This window comes from Mustela nigripes, chromosome 6 (genome assembly GCF_022355385.1).
Source record: "Mustela nigripes isolate SB6536 chromosome 6, MUSNIG.SB6536, whole genome shotgun sequence".
Classification (NCBI taxonomy): Eukaryota; Metazoa; Chordata; class Mammalia; order Carnivora; family Mustelidae; genus Mustela; species Mustela nigripes.
This window is the reverse complement of record NC_081562.1, coordinates 66,692,381-66,716,379: the sequence shown is the minus strand read 5'-3', so window position 1 is coordinate 66,716,379 and position 23,999 is coordinate 66,692,381. Positions and strand designations below refer to the sequence as shown.

Sequence of the window (23,999 nt, the reverse complement as noted above, 5' to 3'; positions counted from 1 at the left end):
CAGTGTGACTAGGGTAAGAATAGTCTGAGGCACCCACATCCTTTAAGACAACTTTGGTCCAGTTCTTCATGAGTTTCTGAAGAGTTAGCTCCTGGCAGGTTAAAAGTTTTAAGCAAAAGACAGCATTCATTCATTCATTCAGTCAGTACCAGTGAATTTCTATTGAATGTCTATAGGGTGAAGCAGGGCTTTGGATTCCCTAAAGAACTTAAAGATAACACAAATTGGCATCCTGTCCTCAGAAACTTAGTCAGTGAGGAACATAAGCTCTCTCTATAAATAATAGTACAATTGTTTTGTGGCGTAAGAAAAAGGAAGCTATCTTTACTGATGTCTTATGTGTCAGGCAATGTGCTCTATCACCTTGCCGGTGGTGTTTCCTCAAATTCTCATAAAACCCCGTGAGATAGATTTTACTAGAAATGGGCAAAAGTCAGATTAAGGAAAAAACTTATTAGGGAATATGGGTGCCAACTTTGCACAACATGGGAGTATGAAGAAGAGTGGATCACTAAGTGTAGAAAGGTAAGTTGGAGACCAGAATGTAAGGGATGTAAGGGTCTTTGGATACCCAAAGAGAGTTTGGGCTTTGTCCCCTAGTGAAGGGACACGTTCAAGTGTTTTGAAAGGAAAGTGAAGAATGATCAGGACAGTGTTCTCGAGAGTGGCTGCTGGAAGCCTGTGAAGGCCAGACAGGCATGTGATGTGACCTTGACGAGTCAGGTGAACCTCTCTTGGTATCTGCATCTAAATAAACTAAGTGGGGCATGTGTCCTCGTGCCTGCACAGGCTTGGGGATGAGGAATGAAGAGTTAGCCTGTTCCCGGTTACTAGGGAGGACAGAACTGGAAAAGGGTAGACTGTGGACAGGCAAGGCTTCAGGTGTATAAAGAGAAAAAGGCTTGTAGTCAGAGACCTTGGTTTCAATCCCAGTTCTAGGTATTCTGGAGCAATTTACTTATATAACCTTGCTGAGCCTTTGATTCCTTATGTTAAAAGGGGGATTATAACACTTAGCTTAATGAGTGGTTATGAGGATTAAATGAGACACAAGCCCGAGTCTTTGGAAGAGAAAATCAGAAAAGCAGGAACTGCCTCTTAGGAGAAAGATTTTGAGTGGTGGGCTGCTCTCTGAGTTCGTATGCTCCTTGTTACCAGGTGAATCTAACCAGGGGCTTACAACAAGGCTATTTGTCAGGAATGCTATGGAAGGGCTCCTTGCATTCAATAGGGGTTGCATCAGATGACTTTTGGGGTCTATTTCAAATTCTATTTTTGTTACTCTCTGCAGGGTTTCTCCTGCTTTCAAAATGTTCCTCTCCTCACCCATACCCCATAGTGTTAGTATCTGGCACAACTCATAGGTACTAAAGGTAAGTCTAACCATAGGAAGAACTAGGTGGACAATAGATATCTAGACATACAGAGTTAATTAGTGTTGAAACCACAGGAGCTGTAAATAGACTTTTCCATTAAGCCAGCTAGAATCCAAGATAGTAGGGAAATTCCAGGTGTCCGCTCATCAGGCATCCTATTTCACTTCTGTTGCATTGTTCTAATCCTTTGGGGCTTCTCCAAGATACCCAGAGGTCAGTATACATATGCATACTTTATTTTTTTAAAATGAACCATTATGCTGAAGCCTAAATGTAGAAAAGAGAAGCTCTAACTCTTGTTAAGGGGGAGCAGAAAAGAGTGCAGGGAGGAGGCTGAAATCTTACCCACTGGTTCCTTCTCACCCACTCTGAAACCCCTGGTTTGAACATTACTGTTCCAGCCCCCGCCTGTTTTCAGCTTTCCTCTTGACTTTTTTGCTTTCTGGACTCTGATGGCAGCTGTTATCACTCCAGCTGCAGAGGGGATGGGAGGCAACTTCCTGTTATTCTATCCTGCCATCCCTGTGGGGGTGGGACATTCCCTCCCCCAACTGCTGTCGGTTGTAGAATGTGAGCCTAGATGCAGCCTTCTTGTGACTGGGGCTGGAAGAAGACTGGTAGTCACTGGGCCACTGTTCGAAGGCATCTGGGGGGCAAAAGAGGCAACAGGCACTACTGATAAGTGTGTCTCTGACTGAGGGAAGGGAAGGATGAGTGGCTAAGAGGCAGGTTAAGTGGGTTGGGCAGAAAAGAAGTTAAGGGTTGTTGCATGAATGATGGGAGAGGAGGAAAAGGGAAGGGTTCTGGTGAATATATGAGAGAGAGAGAGAGAGTTATAGTGTCTGGCTGTGAGATTTTTTGGGTTCTGGGTACATTAAAGAATGGAGGGGGGTCAGGGTGATATGATGATCCATTTTTCTGTAGTCCTGTATTTTTAGTGAGTCTTAGTGGAGCTTGCTTAATCCTGTGGGAAGATAAGGAAATATATAAAACTGGACCATGTTTTAACCATGTTTATACCTTTGGACAATCTCAATAACCCTTACAATTACTTTCCATGTATTATTAGCCCATTTTATAAAGGAGGTGATCAAGGTTTCCGACGCAAAGTTTTAGTGACTCACCCAGTTAGGCACCAAGTAAGTGCCAGAACTGGGCAATGGACCCCAAGCTCTTTTACAGTCCACTATAGCACACACAGAGGACTAGGACAGAGTTAGGCTTTGAGAGAAGGGCAAGACTTCACACACAGAAGAGCAGGGATTCCAGGTAGGCCAGAAGGTGAGAATCAAGGGATCTGTGATAGACCAGTTTGGGTTTCGCTGGAGTGAAGTAGGAGATGAGGTGGTAAAGATAAATACAAAGGATGCTAGGGAGAGTTTTAACCCACTGAGCCACCCAGGTACCCCTTGTTAGGGAGAGTTTTCAGTGGCTAGCTAAGAACTGCAGAAAAAGGAAGCCTGATTTAGAGGGGAAGATGTTGATGGCAAAACCGAAGTGTTTTAGAAAACTCATTTGGTGGTGATGCATAGAAAGACCTAGAAGTGGGGGAAAAAATGGAGTCGGAAATATGTTAGGAGGTTGGAATAGCATAGGTCTGACAAACAGCATAGTGGTGGTAATAGAATGTAGATTTGAGAGAACAGACGCCTGGGCGTGTGGATTTTTTTCAGTATTATGGTGTTTGAACGAGGTCCACTGTGAGCAATTGCCACTGTGAAGAGAAAAAAAATGGTTGGTGAGGGGGGCCAATGGATTTTGGTTTCAGCCCCAGTTCTGGAGGCTCTGGAGCAACTTACATTATCTGGCTGAACCTTTGATTCTCTATCTTAAAGTGGGGCTGATAACATTTTACAGGATGGTTGTGAGGATCAAGTTTGATCAATGTTTGACTCTGTGCATCTGTCTACAGTTTTTGGCAGACTGGTGAAATATGGGGGATGTTGTCATCAATGAAAAAAACCAACAATACAAACCAACAGAAACAATACTTAATTCACTACATTTCCAGAAGGTAATGGATAATATGTTATCTAATATAAATAGAACGACGGTTCACCATTCAGTTCTGCCTTGGATCAGACGTTAGGCAAATTGAAAGAACTGTCTCCTGAGAATCATTCTGTTCTGTTAGCCAAGGGGATTATACAGCATGATATCCGTCAAGAGTAAATGTTAGTTAATTCTTAATTGATAGCTCAGCCACTGCAATTGGCTCCATTCAACAGTAATTATTCTCATGTGGCTCGTTCAAGTCAATTGTGAGATTCCACCCCCCCTCCCCGCCCCTTCAGAAGTGTACGAAAGAAAGCAACAGCCTTAAGGTACTTAAAAAGGTAAACAGTGATTTTCCTTACTTCGGAGATTCAATTTTATTTGCCCGAAAGCTCGGGTGGTGTGATTCTCACCACTAAAAGCAAAAGCAGCACATGGCTGATAACGCCACCAGTTAACCATTCAGAGCTGGGTCGCGGTTTCTACGATTCTCTTCCAAACCTTTCCGGAGCTTTTGAAGTTCTCAATTCCCCATCTAAGGGAACACCCAGCAGCCCCAAGATAAAAGGGCAGGGGAGAGAGCGGGCGGCTTCCTTTATCTGCCGGACTTAAAGCTAGCCATTTTCTGCTCCACGCGCCGCGGGACTCGGACTTGCCCGTGACACCGAAGCAATTGTTTTTCCCTAGAAAGGGGGCTGGGGTGGGTTAGTTTCGTTTCGGCTCCGGGTGGTTGTCAACGCGCCGAGATTAGTTCAAAACGCGACCCGCAAGGCTCTTCCCCAGACCATCACCTCCTTTTCTTAAAGATAGTAGGAAAGGCAGCCGTTCCCCCCTTCAACCACCACCCACTCCCAGTCCGGGTCTCGCTCGGCGAGGAATGTATAAAATTAGTTGCCTCCTCTGACTGACGGCCCCCCGGCCCAATCGGCGGGCGCCCGGGCGCGGCCGGCCCCACCCCCTTGCGAACGCTCTTTGGCTAATTCCCGCGGGGAGGGAGGAGAGAAGGCGAGTGGGAGGGGGGAGGGGAGGTACCTGGAACTGGGAGTGATGTCAGCTCCCAGCTCGGTGCCTGCCCGGATTCCTGACATGGTGTAGGGCCGGCGGGGTGGGGAAGGCGGGAGCGGGACGGGAAAGGGTTCGGGCTGAGAGCCTGCGGCGGGGCCGCCGCGCCGGGGCTTTGAACTCGGACGGAAGGTGAACCAGAACTTTTGGAAGTCGTGCCGGCGGCTCTCCACCCCCCAGGTAAGGGCGTTTGGCTCGTCTCGGAGACCGGAGGGAAGGGGCACCGTTGTGTGGTTGCAGCTGGGTGTTGCAGCTGCTCCTCCTCTTCCCGGGCTCGATTTCCTTTCCAACTCACTCCTGTTTCCCCGGGGGAACGGGAACTTTTGGGGGGGAAAGGGCTTAACTCCTGGGGCTCCCAGCTAGCACATAGGTGAAAAGTACCTCCACGGTGGACGTGTAAGATATTGTTTGTGTCCTTAGACCCCCACACCGTGGTCTCCCAGTAATACTTGAGAACCCCGATTCGAGAACGTGTGTGTGTGTGTGTGTGTGTGTGTGTGTTGGGGGGCGGTATTTAAAGATGTCACAAGTTTATAAAATTTCGACTCAAAAATTATGCCCCTTGAGAGAGAAAGAAAGGTTTGTATTTTTTTTTTTTTTAGTTTCCCTGTGGCCTGTTACACGGTGATTTAAATGAAAGAGTATCATTGTTATTCTTAATATTCGTATATATTAATGTAAAAATGTCCCTTATATGGTCTAGTCAGGATGTGAGACATTCACTTGGGGTGTTTTAATTATGAGCTGTGGGAAAATTCGTCTCTTGGGGGCACACTTCTAAAACTCCCAACTCTTTTTCACTCTGACATTTTAACAGAATTTCATAGTCAACTGTGATCTGGTGGGGTTAGGAAAGCTGCTGAGAATCTACAGATCTGCGCCCTGTGGCTGCCTGAGAAAAGGATGAGGGCTTGTAGTTGCGTTTTCAAGGATCATTTTTGGAAAAGAGTTTTCACAGGGAAATGGGGTGGAAGGCAGGGCATACAAACTCTTAATTACAGGAGCGTGGCTCTTTCAACATGTGGGACCCAAAACAAATCCTTCCTTTCAATAAGAAGTGCAGAGAGCAGTAGAAGAGCAACTTGATTTAGTGTCCAAGTTTAGAAGTTAGGAAAGGCCGTTGGTTGTTGGGAGGAAAAGATATTTTGAGAAGTGGAAGTATAGAATTCTGATTTTTGTTTATTTCCTGTTTGAAACCTTTTTCCTGTTGGGAGATCTTGTGTACCCAGGTCGCTAATCCATTGTGATTGACTTTCTGGTGAACAGAATTAACTCCATAAACTGATTCAGAACCCTCACTTACCAGTGCTTGAGGCTCTTTCTTTTGGAGAAGAAGAAGAAAAAACAAAAACAAAAACAAAAACAAAAACAAAACAAACACCACGTAGGGGCTGAGACTTGGGAGTCAAGTTTCCCTTTTTATTCATCACTGTTCCTCAGCAGTGAGGATCCTTCTGTTGCCAGGTCAGGTGTGAACTTTATAGTGATGCAAAAGCTGCATCCCAGGTGCCTTGAATGAAAGAGAATTTCCAGGAGGTGAGGAAAGAAAGAAAAGGCACATTACGTCTTAGAAACCCATGGAGAGAAATAGGGAACACAGGACTTAATAGACCAGGTTCTCCATGTTTCTAGCTGAGGACAGTCAGATTTCAGAGCTAGAAAGAAGTGTTTTGTTTTGCTGTTTATAAAACACCTGGGTCTGTATTATTCTTGGTTCTTGAAAAAATTTAGTACAGGGTGGATAAGGAGCAGTCTTTTTGCAAAGGGAAGGTGTGTTTTCCTGGAAAAGTTAAGGCCATTTTAATTTTGGTTTGTGTTTTGGGGCTAAGAAATAGCAATTGCTTAGGGACGGCTGGGTGGCTTAATTGGTTAAGCGGCTGCCTTGGGCTCAGGTCATGATCCCAGTGTCCTGGGATCAAGTCCCACATCAGGCTCCTTGCCTCTGCTTACCACTCTGCCTGCCTGTGCTCTCTCTCTGTCTCTGACAAATAAATAAAATCTTTAAAAAAATAAATTAAAAAAAATAGCAATTGCTTAATGGCTGTGAAATGGGTCTCTTCTATTTGTTCCATGGGAAGTACATAAAACACACTGTATTTTCCAGTGTCCTTTTTCATTGGGAAAGAGGAGGTAATGTAGAATTCCTGGGGGTTAATGTGAGCTCACTGGAGCCTTGGTTAATACAGTGTTCAAAGTGCAGTTTGTAATCACCAGTCAAGTAAAGAACGTCTTCATGGTGTTGCGTTGATGTGCCAAATTCTAGTTTACGCTTTCTTTCAGGGAAACTAGTCCTGGCTTAGAGACTTGAATATGCTAATGCTTTAAATTTCATTTGCAGTTTGAGTAATAACACTTACTTTATGTACTTAATTTTAACATATTTATTTCCCTTTCTCTGTGTTTATAAGACAGATATGGTAGAGTAAAACAAAGTACTCCTAAAGGACAGAATTTGAAAGATAAATTGAGTCATTGAGAAGGGTAAGATCAGGTTTTGGTTAAATTCTCTTTAACCAGCAACTGTCATACTTCCAATAGCTACTTTTAAAAAAAAATAGGATAATCTGGCCTTTGTGGGCAGGTAGATGTTGACTTGAAATGAAGGGCACAATGTAGTTGCAGATCAATAGTGCCTAATTTCAAGGGCATCATAGACATTTTTTGGAAACAAGTTCAGTGAGAGAGAGCTTAACTGCTTATGTAGTCTTTTTGTTCCTCACTGTACCAGCATGAGATAAATGAGACCAAGGTCACTTTTCCCCTCTTACCAACTAGCTGACTCCTTGTAAAAAACATGCCTTTCATATTCAGGAAATATTTGTATTTTTATAGTTAATTTAGATTATCTTGGTAGTTTGTTATATTAAAATCAGCCTGTTGAGTTTTTCATCTTCCATTCAAAAAGGTTTCCAGGGTGCCTGGGTGGCTCAGTTGGTTTCGATTCACATCATGATCTCGGGATCCTGGCTTCGAGCCCCACACTGGGCTCCCCACTCGGTGGGGAGTGTCGTTGGGATTCTCTCTCTCCATCTCCCTTCTTACCCATGCTCGCGCGCTCTTCAATTCCGAATAGCACATTGTTCAAACTGTTAACTGAAAGAAGACCTCATTCATCTGATTCTGTCTTTTCAAAGATATTATTACATTTCTGACCTGATCTGAATTACCTTTTCAAAACAAGGAGTGAAAGAAGGACTATTTATACTGGGTGTGTGTCTTGATTCTTTATTAAAGAAATACTGCTTCAGAGTGGAAAGATAGGCAAGAGATATTGCATAATGATGGCCTATTTATTCCCAGAGATTTCCCTAGAAAGCCATATTAGTTCTGAAATTAAGTAAAAAAAGTCACAATTGAGCAGCCAATCGTAAAATATTTCAGTGAGCTGGGGTTATTATTATTTTTTTTTAGCTGTGGTTGAACAGATGGGTGTAAGTATGAGATGCAGAGCTGTCGAGATTAGTGACACTGGGTGTTGTTTGGGGATAAATGGAACAAAGTGTCTTCTGGCCACCAGTTGCCTTCAACTAAAGGTTGATAATTTCACAGTTAAATCGGTCATCAAACTGTCCAAAAGTGGACACTGTCCTAAAACTGCTCTGGGCTTGTGCAGTTGATTCAGCTCTAGTTTATTATGCCATTTTTTCCCTCAAACTGTTCACCATGCATGTCAGAACCTTTTTCCTAGTCAAAAAGGCTGAGAGCTTTTGTCACATATGTTACAACCACAAAGACTGATGCTTTATTCATTGGAGGTAATGGCTTAAAAGAAACCAAACTGAACCAACCCACCCTACAAAAAATACAAAGACTCTTCTATTTCTTTTACGCTGTTTATTTTAAATCTTGTCATTATTGATGCCAGTTTGGTGTAAGTGGACGACAATGTTTCAAAAGGCCAAGTGGTGAGGATTACTTTTGCTTTAATATTTTTTTCCATTTTGAAGGATCTAAAAATGCCAAACAACTGGATTTTAGATTGAAAAATGGACTCCCCCAGGAGTTTGAAGTTTGCACACTTGTTAGCCACCTTTGTTGGGGAGAGGAGGGTCTGAGTGAAATGTGTACCTGTCTATATCATTGAAGAGCTTGTATTTCTGAAATGTGGCTTTGGACTCTGAGTGTGGTCCTGGTGGATGTGGTGTCATAGTTTGTGACTGGACTTGGGTTTTGTGTCTCCCCAGAACTTGCTGTGACTCACATTTTGACTGGCCCACATGCAAATTCTTGTTTTTGTTGGCAAGTATAATGAGTTAAGAATAGAAGGATCATTTGGTGGCTTTTGTACAGGGGTGTGCCTAAAAATGTCCAAGACTGAAGGAATTGTACAAACTTAAATTTTAGTCAACATCAATCATTCTGGCAAAGCTCATGGCTCAACTGTGGATCCTGGAGGAAGAAGATCAAGTACTGTAAAGTTTGGGGCTGGCTGTAGATTTCATGGACACCCCCTGAACTCCAAAGGAAGGCTAGGTGTTTCCACATCTCTCTTAAATTTGGAAAATTAAGCATTTGACATAAAATAGATGCAAGTTCAGGAGAGCAGGTGGCTGATTCTGTGTGGGTGTGTTTGTTAACAAGGACAAACTTAATTTTACCTGGTACGAGAGAGTAAAGATGCTGTTTTCATCGACAAGCCCATTCATAAACAAGTGGCCAGATTTTTTTAAAAAAAGATTTTATTTATTTATCTGATAGAGACAGCACAAGCAGGCAGAATGGCAGGCAGAGGGGAGAGTATAGGCTCCCTGCCGAGCAAGGAGCCCGACATGGGACTTGATTCCAGGATTCCGGGATCATGCCCTGAGCTGAAGGCAGCCGCTTAACTGATTGAGCCACCCAGGCATCCCAGTGGCCAAATTCTTTAGGCAGGCAAGGAGGTTCTTGGGAAGAAGGGGGAGGCTCAATGGGAAGGGTGTTCATTCTTTCATGCTATACACGTAGTGCTCTACCATATCGCTAAAGACGCCTACGTTATCTTATATCTCTATATGTAGGATCTAGCTCGCAGGATCCAGTCCTTTTTTGCTGGCTCTTTGTCACCTTTCTCTCTATAATACTTGTACAGATGTCATCTCACCACCACAGAGTTTTATGAGGTTTTTGCGAGGACAGTTTATGGAGTTGACTTTATTTGGGAGAAAGTAAAAATAAGGCTAGAACTTGATGGCCTACTTTCTTAATATTCTAGCTTGTTGGTGTAACTGCTGTTGTTGCCTAAGTCATGTTTCTGCAACCATTATCTGTGTCTAAAGATGCTGCTGCTTATGACAACACATAGTAGAGGGTTTTACTTTGTCTGAATCAGAATTTGGACACGCTCTACTACTCTTTATGAATGATAGAAGAGTCCAGTGAGCCTGTAGGGTCTCTTCTATATTAACTGGGAAGTGAGTGAGTGGGAGGAAGGAAAACAGTGGAGGACTCTGAGGGAACACTAAACCCATTGAACCTGTGAGATGGCCAGAATGATTTGTGTGAAGTCACCTGGTTCTCTCTGTTTTTATTCTGGGTCAGCTGCTATGGATTCTTTCACACCCCCATTGGTTTTTAACTTTGTGCAACCAAAAGCTTCTAAATGGGGAATTAAGCAGTATCTGGGTGGCTCAGTGGGTTAAAGCCTCTGCCTTCAGCTCAGGTCATGATCTCAGGGTCCTGGGATGGAGCCCTGCATCAGGCTTTCTGCTTAGTGGCTCTCTGCCTGCCTCTCTGCCTACTTGTGATCTCTGTCTGTCAAATAAATAAATAAAATCTTTAAAAATAAATAAATAGGGAATTAAGATTCTTTTAATGCTTTTTTTCTCCTCAGAGTACCTTGATTCTCTAGGGTGACTTGTGTTCTATGTCACCTTATGGGCAGACGCAGCTAGATGCCACCAGAATCTATCCCACTGATGTCATCCCTACAGCTAACCCCATTTTGTTTGATTTGCCACTGTGGCCAGTTTGGCAGTGGGGGAAAGAAACAACAAAAACTTAATTTTTCCAGAATCCCTTGTAGGGTGTCTAAGTGCTGTAGTCTTGGCAAATGGAATGGAAGTAGGTGGGTTGGACCTCCTCCCCACTTTCAAAAGGTCTTATAAGAGGATGGCCTCTCCGAGCTGAACTTTTGGCCTTTGTACTTTTTTCCTCCTTGGAACATGAAGGCTGTTTTCTTTTTTCTTTTCTTTTCCTTTTTTAAGATTGAAGAGGCAAAGGGAGAGAGAGAAGCAGACTCCCCACTGAGCAGGGAGCCTGCTGGATCCCAGGACCCTGAGATTATGACCTGAGCTGAAGGCTGACGCTTAACCGACTGAGCCACCCAGGCGCCCCTGAAGGCTGTTTTCTAAGTGGAGAAGCCATCTTGTGACCAAATACAAGAAGCTTAAGGGTTAAGTAGGCTGAGAAGCTGATGGCATTTTGAAACTGCTAACCAGACTTTGTCCATTTCTTGACTTTCTGGGAGAAAAAGAAAATCTCTGTTTGGTTAGACCACAGAAGTTGGGTCTGTTACTTGTAGCCAAATGTAATCCTGAGTCTAAATTTTAAAAAGTCATAGTTCATCTTTTCTCTAAGAGTTGAAAAGCAGCATTCTGTGTAACAAGAGGGGTCAGTCTAAAGCCACACATACCCTCAGCTTGAATCCTGGCTTTGTTATTTATTATAATGTAGTATTGCCAAATGATTTAACTTCTCCGGGTCTCAGTTTTCCCGTCTTTAAAATGGTGGTGCTGATATTTGTCTCATAGAATTTTTAGAAATAATTTCAAAATAGTTAGAAATTATTAATAAAAATAATAATGGCACATTAGGCACAGAGACTTAAAACAAATGGTGCAGCTACTTGTGAGGGAGAGTGTAATGGGGAGCCTGTTGAGGATGAGGCAAGTAATTCAACTTCTAGTAGGTTCTTAGTAAACACAGATCGAAGGACTAAATGGTATATTAGCTTTATAGCTGTAACCACTCGCCTGCGTGTAATTGCCATTTGGCCAGTGCCCATGTCTTCTCCTCAGCTCTACCCACCTACACCAGAATACTTGGAGCTCTTCTGTCTTCCAGCTTTGTTTGAAAGAGGATGTCCTTATGAAAAATTTATTAGCTATAGCCTGGGGATGAAGGGTGTGGACTCCAGAGTCAGATAAGTGTAGATTAGAATCCCTTGTCCCTATTGGCTTTGTGCTTTTGTCTTCTGTGAAATGGGAATACTTGGGTGGTTATGAGGACTAAATATGATAATACATTGTTTAAGGAATTCTTGGTCTTGGAATGAGGTCCTCTTGCAGATGTAAGAACAAAACAGCCTTTACCCTGGAGAATATTCCCATCTGGGAGATGGGGGCAGAAAGGAAATGGCCCATAATAAAAAACAGATTTAGACTACTGTTTAGCAGTTAAAATGGTTGGAAAAAAATGTTGACTTAGAGTATGTCTATTATGTATTAAGCAAAACAGCCAAGCAGTTCTGTAGTTTATATTTGTTAATACATGAAAAATTATTAAATGGGTGACTCATGAGAGCCAACCATGGCAGGGAAGATGAAAGGGGCTTTAATTTTTTAAGAATGTTTATTTTATAGCATTCATGCATTAGTCCTGAAATATAAAAAGCATTAAAGTTCAAAAAATCAGTTTGTTGGGTCTTTGGGAGGTAGGTGTGGAAAGATCAGTCACTCAAATAAAGGGTTGAGTTAGGTGGGATCCCTAAAGAAGGTGGGATTTGAATGAGTCTTGAAGGAGTAGGAGATTTTGAGGAGGCAACGATGGTGGGGGGTGACAGAGACAGATGAGCATGCTGGGCTTTGCTGTGAAATGTAGAGTGCAGTGAAATTAATTTTAGAGAAAGAGAAGGTACAGATATCCATATTAAGAGATGTAATGTAGTCAGCCCTTAGAGGGTTAAGAGAGTGACAAGATTATGCTTTAAATGAGATTTTTTTTAAAAGGTGGGGAGAATTTAAGCCTCTGCCTTCGGCTCCGGTCATGATCTCAGGGTCCTGGGATGGAGCCCTGCATCAGGCTCTCTGCTCGGCAGGGAGCTTGCTTCCTTCTCTCTGCCTGCCTCTCTGCCTACCTATGATCTCTCTCTCTGTCAAAAAAATAAAAATAAAAAAAAAATTTAAAAAAAAAGGTGGGGAGAATTATGAAAATTACGTTATAAAGATGACTTTAGAAATAGTATTTTGGATATTATTGGAATATAAGTGGTGAGGAGTGGGGAGAGGGGCAAAACATTAATCGAGAGAAAGGCATCAGGGTGCATGGATGGCTCAGTCAGTTAAGCATCTGACTCTTGGTTTTTGGCTCAGTCATGATCTCAGGATCCTAAGATTGAGCCCCATGTTGGGCTGCATGCTCAGTGCAGAGTCTGCTTGGGATTCACTCCCTGTCCTTCTGCCCCTCCCACCACTTGCGTGTGTGCACGGGCTCTCTCTTTCTCTTTCTTGCTCTCATAAAATAAATAAAATCTTAAGAAAAATGGCACGCAAGTGAAAGTTGAGTTTTAATGGGAAGTAAATTTCTGGACTTGGAGTTGGAGTTGGAGATTTCCATCATGACCCATAATAACTTACCTTTTTCTTCTCGTTATATAAATGGGTAAAGTAATAGTACTTGTCTTACTAGGTATTTAGATTTAGAATGACAGTAACAATAATAGCAATAGCTAATGCTTACAAATACTTGGTATGTACCAAGCACTGCTCTAAGCACCTTCCATATTTTAACTTGGATTTAATACCTACATCAGCCCAAAGAAAAGGTATTGTTGTTATTCCTATACTACAGAAGAATCTGAGCCACAGAGAGGCTAGACAAATTTCCCTAGATTAGGCATGTTGGACACAGTACTTTTTAATGTAAATTCAATTAATTAACATAAAATGTATTATTGGTTTCAGAGGTAGAAGTCAGTGATTCATCATCAGTCTTATACCCAGTGATCATTACATCACATGATCTCCTTAATGTCCATCACCCCAATTACCCTATCCCTCTACCCACCTCCCTCCAGCACTCTCAGTTTATTTCCTATGATTAAGTCTCTTGTGGTTTGTCTCCCACTCTGATTTTGTCATGTTTTATTTTTTCCTCTCTTCCCCTATGCTTCCCTGTTTTGTTTCCCAAATTTCTTGTGAGTGAGATCATATAATTGTCTTTCTCAGATTTATTTCCCTTAACATAATTCCCTCTAGTTCTATCCGCATTGTTGTAAGTGGCAAGGTTTCATTCTCTTTGATGGCTGAGTAGTATTCCATTGTGTGTGTGTGTGTGTGTGTGTGGTAGGCGGTGTATGTACACCACGTCTTCTTTATCCATTCATCTGTTGATGGACATCTGGGCTCTTTCCATAGTTTGGCTACTGTGGACATTGCTGCTATAAACATAAGGGTTCAGGTGCCCCTTTGGATCACTGCATTTGTATCTTTGGGGTAAATACCCAGTAATGCAGTTGTAGGGTTATAGGGTAGCTCTGTTTTCAACTTTTTGAGGAACCTCCATATTGTTCTGCAGAGTGGCTGCCCTAGCTTGCATTCCCACCAGCAGTGTAAGAGGGTTCCCCTTTCGCTTCATCTTCACCAACACCTGTCATTTCTTGTTAATTTTAGTCATTCTGACTGGTGTGAGGTGGTAGCTCATTGTAGCTCTGATTTGTATTTCTGTGATGCCACGTGATGTTGAGCATTTTTTCATATGTCTGTTGGCCGTCTGGATATCTTTAGAGAAATGTCTGTGCATATCTGCTGCCCATTTCTTGACTGTTTTTTTTGTTCTTTGGGTGTTGAGTTTGATAAGTTCTTTGTAGATTTTAGATACTAGCCCTTTATCTGATATGTCATTTGTGAATATCTTCTCCCATTTTGTCAGTTGTCTTTTGTTTTGTTTTGTCTCCTGTTTTTTTTTTTTTTTTCTGTGCAAAAGCTTTTTAACTTGATGAAGTCCCAGTAGTTCATTTTTGCCTGTGAAGACATGTCTAGCAAGAAATAGCTGTGGCCAAGGTCACAGAGGTTGCTGCCTGTGTTCTCCTCTAGGATTTTGATGGATTCCTGCCTCACATTGAGGTGTTTCATCTATTTTGTCTACTTTTGTGTAGCTTGTAAGGAAATGGTCCAGTTTCATTCTTCTGCATGTCCAATTTTTGCAGTACCATTTCTTGAGGAGACTTTTTTCCATTGGGTATTCTTTCCTGCTTTGTCAAAGATTAGACAACCATAGAGTTGAGGGTCCATTTCTGGGTTCTCAGTTTGGTACCATCAATCTGTGTGTCTGTTTTTGTGTCAGTACCATACTGTTTTGCTGATGACAGCTTTGTAATAGAGCTTGAAGCCCAGAATTGTGATGCCTCCAGATTCGGTTTTCTTTTTCAGAATTACTTGGGTATTCAGGGTCTTTTCTGGTTCCATACAAATTTTAGTTTTGTTTGTTTCAGCTCTGTGAAAAATGTTGATGGTGTTTTGATAGGGATTACGTGGGATGTGTAGATTGCTTTGTGTAGCATAGACATTTTAACAATATTTGTTCTTCCAGTCCATGAACATGGAATGTTTTTCCATTTCTTTGTGTCTTCCTCACTTTCTTTCATAAGTGTTCCATAGTTTTCAGAGTGCAGATCCTTTTACTTCTTTGGTTAGGTTTATTTCTAGGTATCTTGGTTTTTGGTGAATCGTAAATGGGATCGACTCTCTAATTTCTCTTTCTTTTGTCTCATTGTTACTGTATAGAAATGCAACTGATTTATGTGCATTGATTTTATATCCTGCCACGTTGCTGAATTCCTGCACGAGTGCTAGCAATTTTGGCTTGGAGTCTTTTGGGTTTTCTAGTGTATCATGCCATTTGCAAAGAATGGAGTTTGACTTTTTTGCTGATTGAGATGCCTTTTATTTCTTTTTGTTGTCTGATTGCTGAGGCTAGGACTACTATGTTGAAGAGTAGTGGTGAGAATGGACATCCCTGCCGTGTTCCTGACCTTAGGGGAAAAGCTCTCAGTGTTTTCTCATTGAGGATGATATTTGCTGTGGGTTTTTCATAGATGGCTTTTATGTTATTGAAGTATGTTTCCTCTATCCCTACACTGCAGAATTTTTCTCAAAAGAGGATGTTGTATTTTGTCAAATGCTTTTTCTGTATCTGTGGAGAGGATCATATGGTTCTTGTCCTTTCTTTTATAAATGTGATGTATGACATTGATTTGTGGATGTTGAACCACCCTTGCAGCCCAGGAATAAATACCACTTGGTTGTGGTGAAAATCCTTTTAATGTACTGTTGGATCCTATTAGCTATATGTTGATGATTATTTTTGCATCTGTGTTCATCAGGGATATTGGTCTGTCATTCTTATTGGTGGGGTCTTTGTCTGGTTTTGGGACCAAGGTAATGCTAGCCTCCTAGAATGAATTTGGAAGTTTTTCTTCCATTCGTATTTTTTGAAACAGCTTCAGAAGAGAAGGTATTAATTCTTCTTTAACTGTTTGGTAGATTCTTCTGGGAAGCCATCCGGGCCTGGACTCTTGTTTGTTGGGAGATTTTTGATTACTGCTCCACTTTCTTTGCTGATTATGGGTCTGTTCAGGTTTTCTATCTTCCTGTTTCAGGTTTGGTCATTTATATGTCTCTAGGAATGCATCCGTTTCTTCTAGGTTGCCTAGTTTGTTAGCATATTTTTGCTCATAATATGTACTTGTAATTGTATTTCTTCAATGTTGGTTATGATCTCTCTTCTTCCACTCATAATTTTATTTCGATCCTTACTCTTTTCTTTTTGCTAAGTCCAGGAAAGGGTTAATAAGATCGATTAACCTTATTAACCAATTAATCTTATTAACCTTATTAATCTTATTAACTTATTAATCTTATTAACCAATTAATCAATCTTATTCTTGTTACTTAATAATTAATTATCTTATTCTTTCAAAGAACCAGCTCCTGTTCTACTGTTTTTTTGGTTTCTAGCCCATTGATTTCTGCTCTGATTTTTATTATTTCTCTTCTCCTGCTGGATTTAGGGTTTATTTACTGTTCTTTCTCCAGCTTCTTTAGGTATAAGGTTAGGTTGTGTATTTGAGACCTTTCTTGTTTTTCTTTTTTTTAAAATTTTTTTTCAGTGTTCCAAAATTCATTGTTTCTGTACCACACTTAGTGCTCCATGAAATATGTGCCCTCCTTAATACCCATCACCAGGCTCACCCAATCCCCCACTCCCCTCCTCTCCAAAACCCTCAGTTTGTTTCTCAGAGTCCACAGTCTCTCATGGTTTGTCTCCCCCTCCCGATTTCCCACAATTCCCTTCTCTCCATCTCCCAATGACTTCCATGTTATTTCTTATGCACAAGTAAGTGAAACCATATAATAATTGATTCTCTCTCCTGGACTTATTTCACTCAACATAATCTCCTCCATCCTGTCCATGTTGGTACAAAAGTCATCCTTTCTGATGGAGGCATAATACTCCATTGTATATATGGATTATATCTTCTTAATCCACTAGTCTGTTGAAGGGCATCTTGGTTCTTTCCACAGTTTGGTAACTGTGGCCATTGCTGCTATGAACATTGGGGGTACAGATGGCCCTTCTTTTCACTACATCTCTATCTTTGGCGTAAATACCCCATAGTACAATCGCAGGATCATGGGGTGGCTCTGGTTTTAATTTCTTAAGGAATCTCCACACTGTTTCCAAAAATGGCTGTACCAACTTGCATTCCCACCAACAGTATAAGAGGGTTCCCCTTTCTCCACATCTCTCCAACACATATTGTTTACTGTCTTGTTAATGTTGGCCATTTTAACTGGTGTCAGGTGGTATCTGAGTGTGGTTTTGATTTGTATCTCCCTGTTGGCTAGTGATGATGAACATTTTTTCATGTGTCTGTTAGCCATTTGTATGTCTTCTTTGGAGAAGTGTCTGTTCAGGTCTTCTGCCCATTTTTTGACATGATTATCTGTTTTGTGTGTGTTGAGTTTGAGAAGTTCTTTATATATCTTGGATATCAGCCCTTTGTCTGTATTGTCATTTGTGAATATCTTCTCCCATTCCGTGGGTTGATTCTTTGTTTTGTTGACTTTTTCCATTTCTATGCAGAAACTTGATCTTGATGAAGTTCCAAAAGTTAATTTTCGCTTTTGTTTTCTTTGCCTTTGGCGACAGCTCTTGAAAGAAGTTGCTGTGGCCGATGTTGAAGAGGTTACTGCCTATGTTCTCCTCTAGGATTTTGATAGATTCCTCCATCACGTAGACGTCTTTTATCCATTTCAAGTTTATCTTTGTGTATGGTGTAAGAGAATAGTTAAGTTTCATTCTTCTATACATAGCTTTCCAATTTTCCCAGCACCATTTATTGAAGAGACTGTCTTTTTTCCACTGTATATTTTTTCCCGCTTTGTTAAAGATTATTTGACCATAGAGTTTAGGGTCCTTATCTGGGCTCTCCACTCTGTTCCACTGGAGACCCTTCTTGTTTCTTGAGAAAGGTTTGTGTTGCTTTATGTTTCCCTCTTAGGACTGCCTTTGCTTCATCCCAAACGTTTTGAACATTTGTATTTTCATTTTCATTTATTTCCATGAATTTAAAAAAATTCTTCTTTAATTTCCAGGTTTACCCATTCATTCTTTAGTGGGATGCTCTTTAGTTTCCAGGCATTTGAGTTCTTTCCAAATTTCCTCTTGTGATTGAGTTCCAGTTTCCAAGCATTATGGTCCAAAAATATGCAGGAAATGATCCCAGTCTTTTGGTAATGGTTGAGATCTGATTTGTGACCCAGAATGTGATCTGTTCTGAGGAATGTCCCATTCGCACTGAAGAAGAATGTGTATTCTGTTGCTTTAGGGTGGAATGCTCTGAATATATCTGTGAAGTCCATCTGGTTCAGGGTATCATTCACAGCCCTTTTTTCCTTGTTGATTTTCTGCTTAGATGGTCTGCCCATTGCAGTGAATAGGTGTGGAAACATATTAGGAATGTGTTTCTTTGATTTTGTCATCAATTATTTATATAATTGGCTGCTTCCAGGTTAAGGGCATAAATATTTACAGTTGTTAGATCTTGTTGGATAGACCCTTTAAGTATGTTATAGTGTTCATACTCATCTCTTATTACAGTCTTTGGTTTATAATCTAATTTGTCTGATATAAGGATTGCAATCCCAGTTTTTTGTTTTTGTTTGTTTTTATGTTGATTAGCATGATAAATTGTTTTCCATCCCTTCACTTTCAGTCTGGAGGTGACTTTGGGTCTAAAATGAGTCTCTTGCAGACAACATATCAGTGGGTCTTGTTTTTTTTATCCAGTCTAATTCCTTGTATCTTTTGATTGGGCTATTTAGCCCATTTATATTGAAAGATGTGAATTTCATGCCATTGTATTACACATAAAGTCACTGTTTCTGTATAATCTCTCTGTTCCTTTCTGGTCTATGTTACTTTTGGGTTCTCTCTTCGCTTAAAGGATTCCTTTCATTATTTCTTGCAGGGCTGGTTTAGCGATCACAAATTCTTTGTTTCTCTTTGTCTTGGAAGCTTTTTATCACTCCACTTATTTTGAAAGACAGCCTAGCTAGATAAAGTGTTCTTCGTTACATACTTTTCTCCTTTGGCACCCTGAATATATCATGCCAGTGCTTTCTGGCCTGCCAAGTCTCTGTGGATAGGTCTGCTGCCAATCTAATTTTTCTGCCCTTGTAAATTATGGACCTCTTGTCCTGAGCTGCTTTCAGGATTTTCTCTTTGTTTCTGAGATTTGCAAGCATCACTACTATATGTTGGGGTATTGACTTGTTTTTATTGATTTTGAGGGGGATTCTATTTGCCTCCTGGACTTAAATGCCTATTTCCTTCCCCAGATTTAGGGAAGTTCTCTGCTGTAGTTTGCTTGAATATACCTTCTGCCTCTCTCTCTCTTTCATCTTCTTCTGGGATCCCAATTATTCCGATACTATTTCGCTTTATGGTATCATTTATCTTTTGAATTCTCTCTTCATGATCTGCTAGTTGTTTATCTTTCATTTTCTTAGCTTATTTATTCTCCATCATTTTGTCTTCTAACTCTCTCTTCAGAAGAGAGATAGAGACTATATCCTAGCAGTTACAGCCTCCATTTTTTATTGCATCTCATTAATAGACTTTCAAATTTTGACTTGATTAGATTTTAGTTCTTTTATTTCTCCAGAAAGGGATTCTTTAGTGTCTTCTGTGTTTTTCAAGCCCACCTAGTAGCTTTATAATCATTATTCTGGGCTCTAGTTCTGACATCTCACTTATGTCCATACAGATTAGATCCCTGGCAGTCAGTATGGCCTCTTGTTCTCTTTTTTGATGTGAGTTTTCTGTCTTGTCATTCTTGCAGAAAGTGATCACTTCTATATGCAGAGTTGCAACTGTTCCTTCTTAGATATCCTGTTGAGTTCACAGGTGTTCAGAATGATTTGATATTTATCTAGCTGAATTCCTGGGACCTGACATAACTAAGGTCTTGTGCTCCTCTGCCATCTTGGACTATCCTCTGTTGGAGTGTATTTAAATGCAGGTGCATACAGTCTCGAGGGTCAGTATCTTCAACTACTTTGTATTACTGCCTCTGGCTTACTTCTGTACTTGGCATGTTAAAAGCCATTAAAATCTGTTAGTTGATTTTATCCACATGAAGATGTTAAGAATTTGAAATTTAGGCACGCCTGTGTGGCTTAGTCACTAAGCATCTGCCTTTGGCTCAGGTCGTGATCCCAGGGTCCTGGGATTGAGCCCCACATCAGGCTCCTTGCTCAGTGGGAAGCCTGCTTCTCCCTCTCCTTCTGCCTGCCACTCTGCTTGTCCTTTCCCTCTCTCTCCCATTCTGTCAAATAAAATCTTTTTTAAGAAGAAATTGAAATTTAGATTTGGAGTTTATGCAAAATCCTATATTGATGGATCGTTTCCATGGAGCTGTTATATATAATGAGTAAGAATAGATGAACACACTAAAGGAGAAGGTGTAGAATAAAAAGAGAAGCAAGTATGGTGCCTTCAGGGAATTCTTTTTTTAAAATAGTATATATATTTATTAGCATTTTTATAGTCAAATATTTTTAAAAGACTAGAAAATATGGGGCAAGGGTAATGACAGAATGTGGCATGCTGAAGTTTATTTGAATCTAATGTTGATCAATTATTTCTAGGCCATGAAATTTTTTTATATCAAGAAGAGATGTCCTCTGTCATGGAAAAGTAATGAGTAGAGCTCATCTTTCATTTGATTTACCTTTGGAAGTCTTAGAGAAATGCCCATAATCTGCAGAAACACAACAAACCATAAAATACTTCAGAAACTAAAAAAATTTAGTTAAAAAATTAAATTTAACTAAAAAATTTAGTTATTTACCCTTTGTTATGCTGTGTACAATATACCAAATATTGCCAATTTTATTTTTAAATTTTTTATTGGAAGATAGTTGACTTGCAATGTTATATTATTCTCAGGTGCACACCTTAGCAATTTGACAATTCTGTACTTTCTGCAGTGCTCCCTACAATAGCTGTACTTACCATCTGTCACTAAACACTATTGTTACAATATTGTTGACCACATTCCCTCTGCTGTGCTCACAATTTCTGTGACTTTTTTATTTACCACTGGAAGTTTGTATCTCCTAATTGCCTCTACCTATTTTGAAGAAGATGTAGAATAAAAATAGAAGTGATACACATCCTTCAAGGAACTCTTGACATTTAGACATGATCAGACTAATGAAATTTATTAGAGGAGGAAGAGCAGGAGCCACCAGAGAAGGGGAAGATGGTGGTAGCAGAGGGAAGAAGCAGACCCAACACATGTGGACTGTCCTTGCCATCTGGCACAATAGACCCGTTAGAAGGATGGGTCCGAGAAACTGCCCCTGGTCCAGCCAGCAGGTCATTCATGAACTTGGAGAGTGCAGGTTCAGTAGCCCAGTAGAGATGTAGTCCAGAGTGCAAAAAAATGAGGATTGTAAGGGAGGGGATGCACCATAGGTGGCTCTGTAGCCCAGCCTTTCAAGGAATCAAACCAGGAGAGGCATGCTGTGATAGTTTGGTGTGAAGCAGGTACAGGTAAAGCAGCATTAACAATCAGGTAGAGAGTGGCCGGTTAGCCCTGAATTCCGTAAGAGCCCTTCTTTAAATGGGCTAGAAGAAAGGATGGGGAAATAGAAAAAGATGTGATCGGAAGGGTTAAGAGTTGAGTAAGTTCACCGCAGGCAGTCTGCATTTTTTCAGTCTAATAGGAGGCCGTGAAAGGAAATTCATAGACAAGCTACTTAGGCTCCTAAGAGGCTGGCTGTCAGGATTATTGGTGCAGAGGAAAAGTTTGAAAGAATGACAGAAGTCTCTCATCTAAACAATACAAACTGACACATTTCCCAGGATGTATCTCCAGGCAGGAAATTAATTTATCGAAGTGGAAAGTGGTGGTACCAAACAGAAGAGGAGAATGAAGTGAGACAAAGGAAAACTTGACTGTATTTGAAGGAGGCCATTTTAGACAGCCAGACTTACACAGAACCACTTCCCAGGGGAAACCCGAGCACTCGGAGTGGTGAGAAACAGCTTGAGTTTGGTGAAAATTGCAGTGCCAGAGCTCGGGGAAGCACTCTGTAGAAGGGGGATGCCCAGCAGAGAGGTCTCTGCCTTAGATGCTGCTCTGGGGAAGGTCTTCTATAGTCTTCACTTTAGTTGGAAAGACAAAGGCTTGCACTGTTTCAGCAGATGTGTTGTTGTGATGATGTGAGGTACCTGGGGGAAAAGGGAAAAGTGATTCAGTAACAGAGCATGGAAGTAAAAATCATCACCGCCATCTGTCCATAAGTGGCTCTTTTGGGGGTTACTTTGGAGGACATCTGGAGGAACTTATCTAGGTGTGTGTAGCATTTTATTTTATTTTATTTTTTAAGATTTAATTTACTTACTTGAGAGAGAATGCATGAGCATGTGGTGGGGTGGGGCCTGGAGGGGCAGAGGGAGAGGTAAGAGAGAATCCCCCGCGGGCCTCACACCTGCTGTGAGGCTCCGCTGTGTGGAGCCTGTCATGGGGCTTGGTCTTACCACCCTGAGCTCATAACTTGAGCTGAAACCAAGAATTGGACAGTCAACCACTCTGCCCCCTAGGTGCCCCATGTGTAACATTTTAGGCATGATATTCTTGACTGCAATGGTTCTCAGTGGGCCGGCCACAGAATTTGTTGAGCCCTGTGTAACATGAAAATGTGTTTCTCCTTGTTCAAAAAGCATGAAAAAAGCAATGTTAAAGGTACTAGCATAAAAAGCTTTTCCTTCTACACTCTCTCCCTTGACTTATCCTCGTTTGCTATTTAATATTGTTCTAAGTGAAGAGAAATTAAAAATTTAAATTATTAGCATGATTTGTACGCTTTATATGGTGCAAGTCCAACGTTAAATGCAAATGTAAGTTTATTTGACACATCTGCAGAATTACTGAAATTATACACTTCAGATTTTGTAATTTGTACATGCATATGTGTATTGTTCTTACCAGAATGTGGAAACACTGCCCAAAGCTAATGGATTACTCTTATTCACTTCTTGATACCTACATTCTGTTAGTCTTTGTCTTATGGAAGAAAGGGCTGGCTTTAACGAAGGACTGAAAGGAAAAAGAACCATGGGTTGCCCTATATTTCCTTTTCCTTCTATGCCATTATTTTCAGTGTGCAGGATCAGCTAACACAGGAATGTAATAGAAGTAAGAGGATATGATAGGATTCTTTTGTTGGTTTTGTATCTTAGAAAAACATTGCTTTGTTTCTATATGCAAAGGGAGTTGTGGTTCCTTTGAATGGAAAGCATGGCTTCTGGGAGCTGTCAACACCTACCTGCTCACTTAGTTGTCTTTGTAACTACTTACCTTGAACTAGTCTTGCTGGGCTCCCAGGCCTCATGAATCCACAGAAATTCTGTGCTCTGGGTCATGGCAAACACTGTGTAAGAATGTGGCCACACACACTGAGCAGGATCTCTTCTGCTCACATGCAAGCTCCATTTCCCCATCAGACCTCACTTACAAAACACAAGTTCGAAGTTAAATTAAGAATCTCAAAATGATGACAGCAGATCATTAAACCAAGCATGGAGCCTTTCTGAGCATGGAGTCCTGTGTGACGACACAGGTCACAAGTCCATGAGGATGGCCCTGTTCTCAGAGGTCAAAAAGTGCACATTTAAGCCTGTTTCCCGCTGGTCTTAAAGACTCCCTTTCATTGTCAAAATTTGCAATGGGTCAGGTTTGTTTCTGGTATCCTAGGGACCTTCTCCTGGCCATCAGCACTGCTATTTTTGCCTCTCATACATTTTTTGAATCACTCTCTATTACCTCCGCCATGGCCTTTGTTCACATCCCTGTCAGCTCTGATGTAGACCCTGTGGTGTCTTTTATTTTTTTTTTTTTGGACCCTATGGTGTCTTAAGTGGGATGTGTCTCCTGAGCAGATGAGGATCCCCAGATATGAGGTGATGATTGGGTCAAAGCCAGTGGCACAAGCAGTGAAAGAATTCACCTGAAGCAGAACAAAGGAGGGAGAAGTTTATTGAATATATCTCAGGGCCTGGGGGGTGGTGGACAGG

At 41.1% G+C, this 23,999-nt stretch overlaps 1 long non-coding RNA gene across 3 annotated transcripts in view; it reads left to right on the top strand.

Moving 5' to 3' along the window:
* The first annotated feature begins 4,415 nt into the window (after positions 1-4,415).
* Positions 4,416-23,999, top strand: part of LOC132020641 (uncharacterized) — a 79,459-nt gene continuing 59,875 nt past the window's right edge. For all 3 annotated transcript variants that reach the window (XR_009405047.1, XR_009405046.1, XR_009405048.1), the window contains exon 1: positions 4,416-4,613. This is a non-coding gene — a long non-coding RNA (uncharacterized LOC132020641). The remainder of the gene's footprint in view (positions 4,614-23,999) is intronic.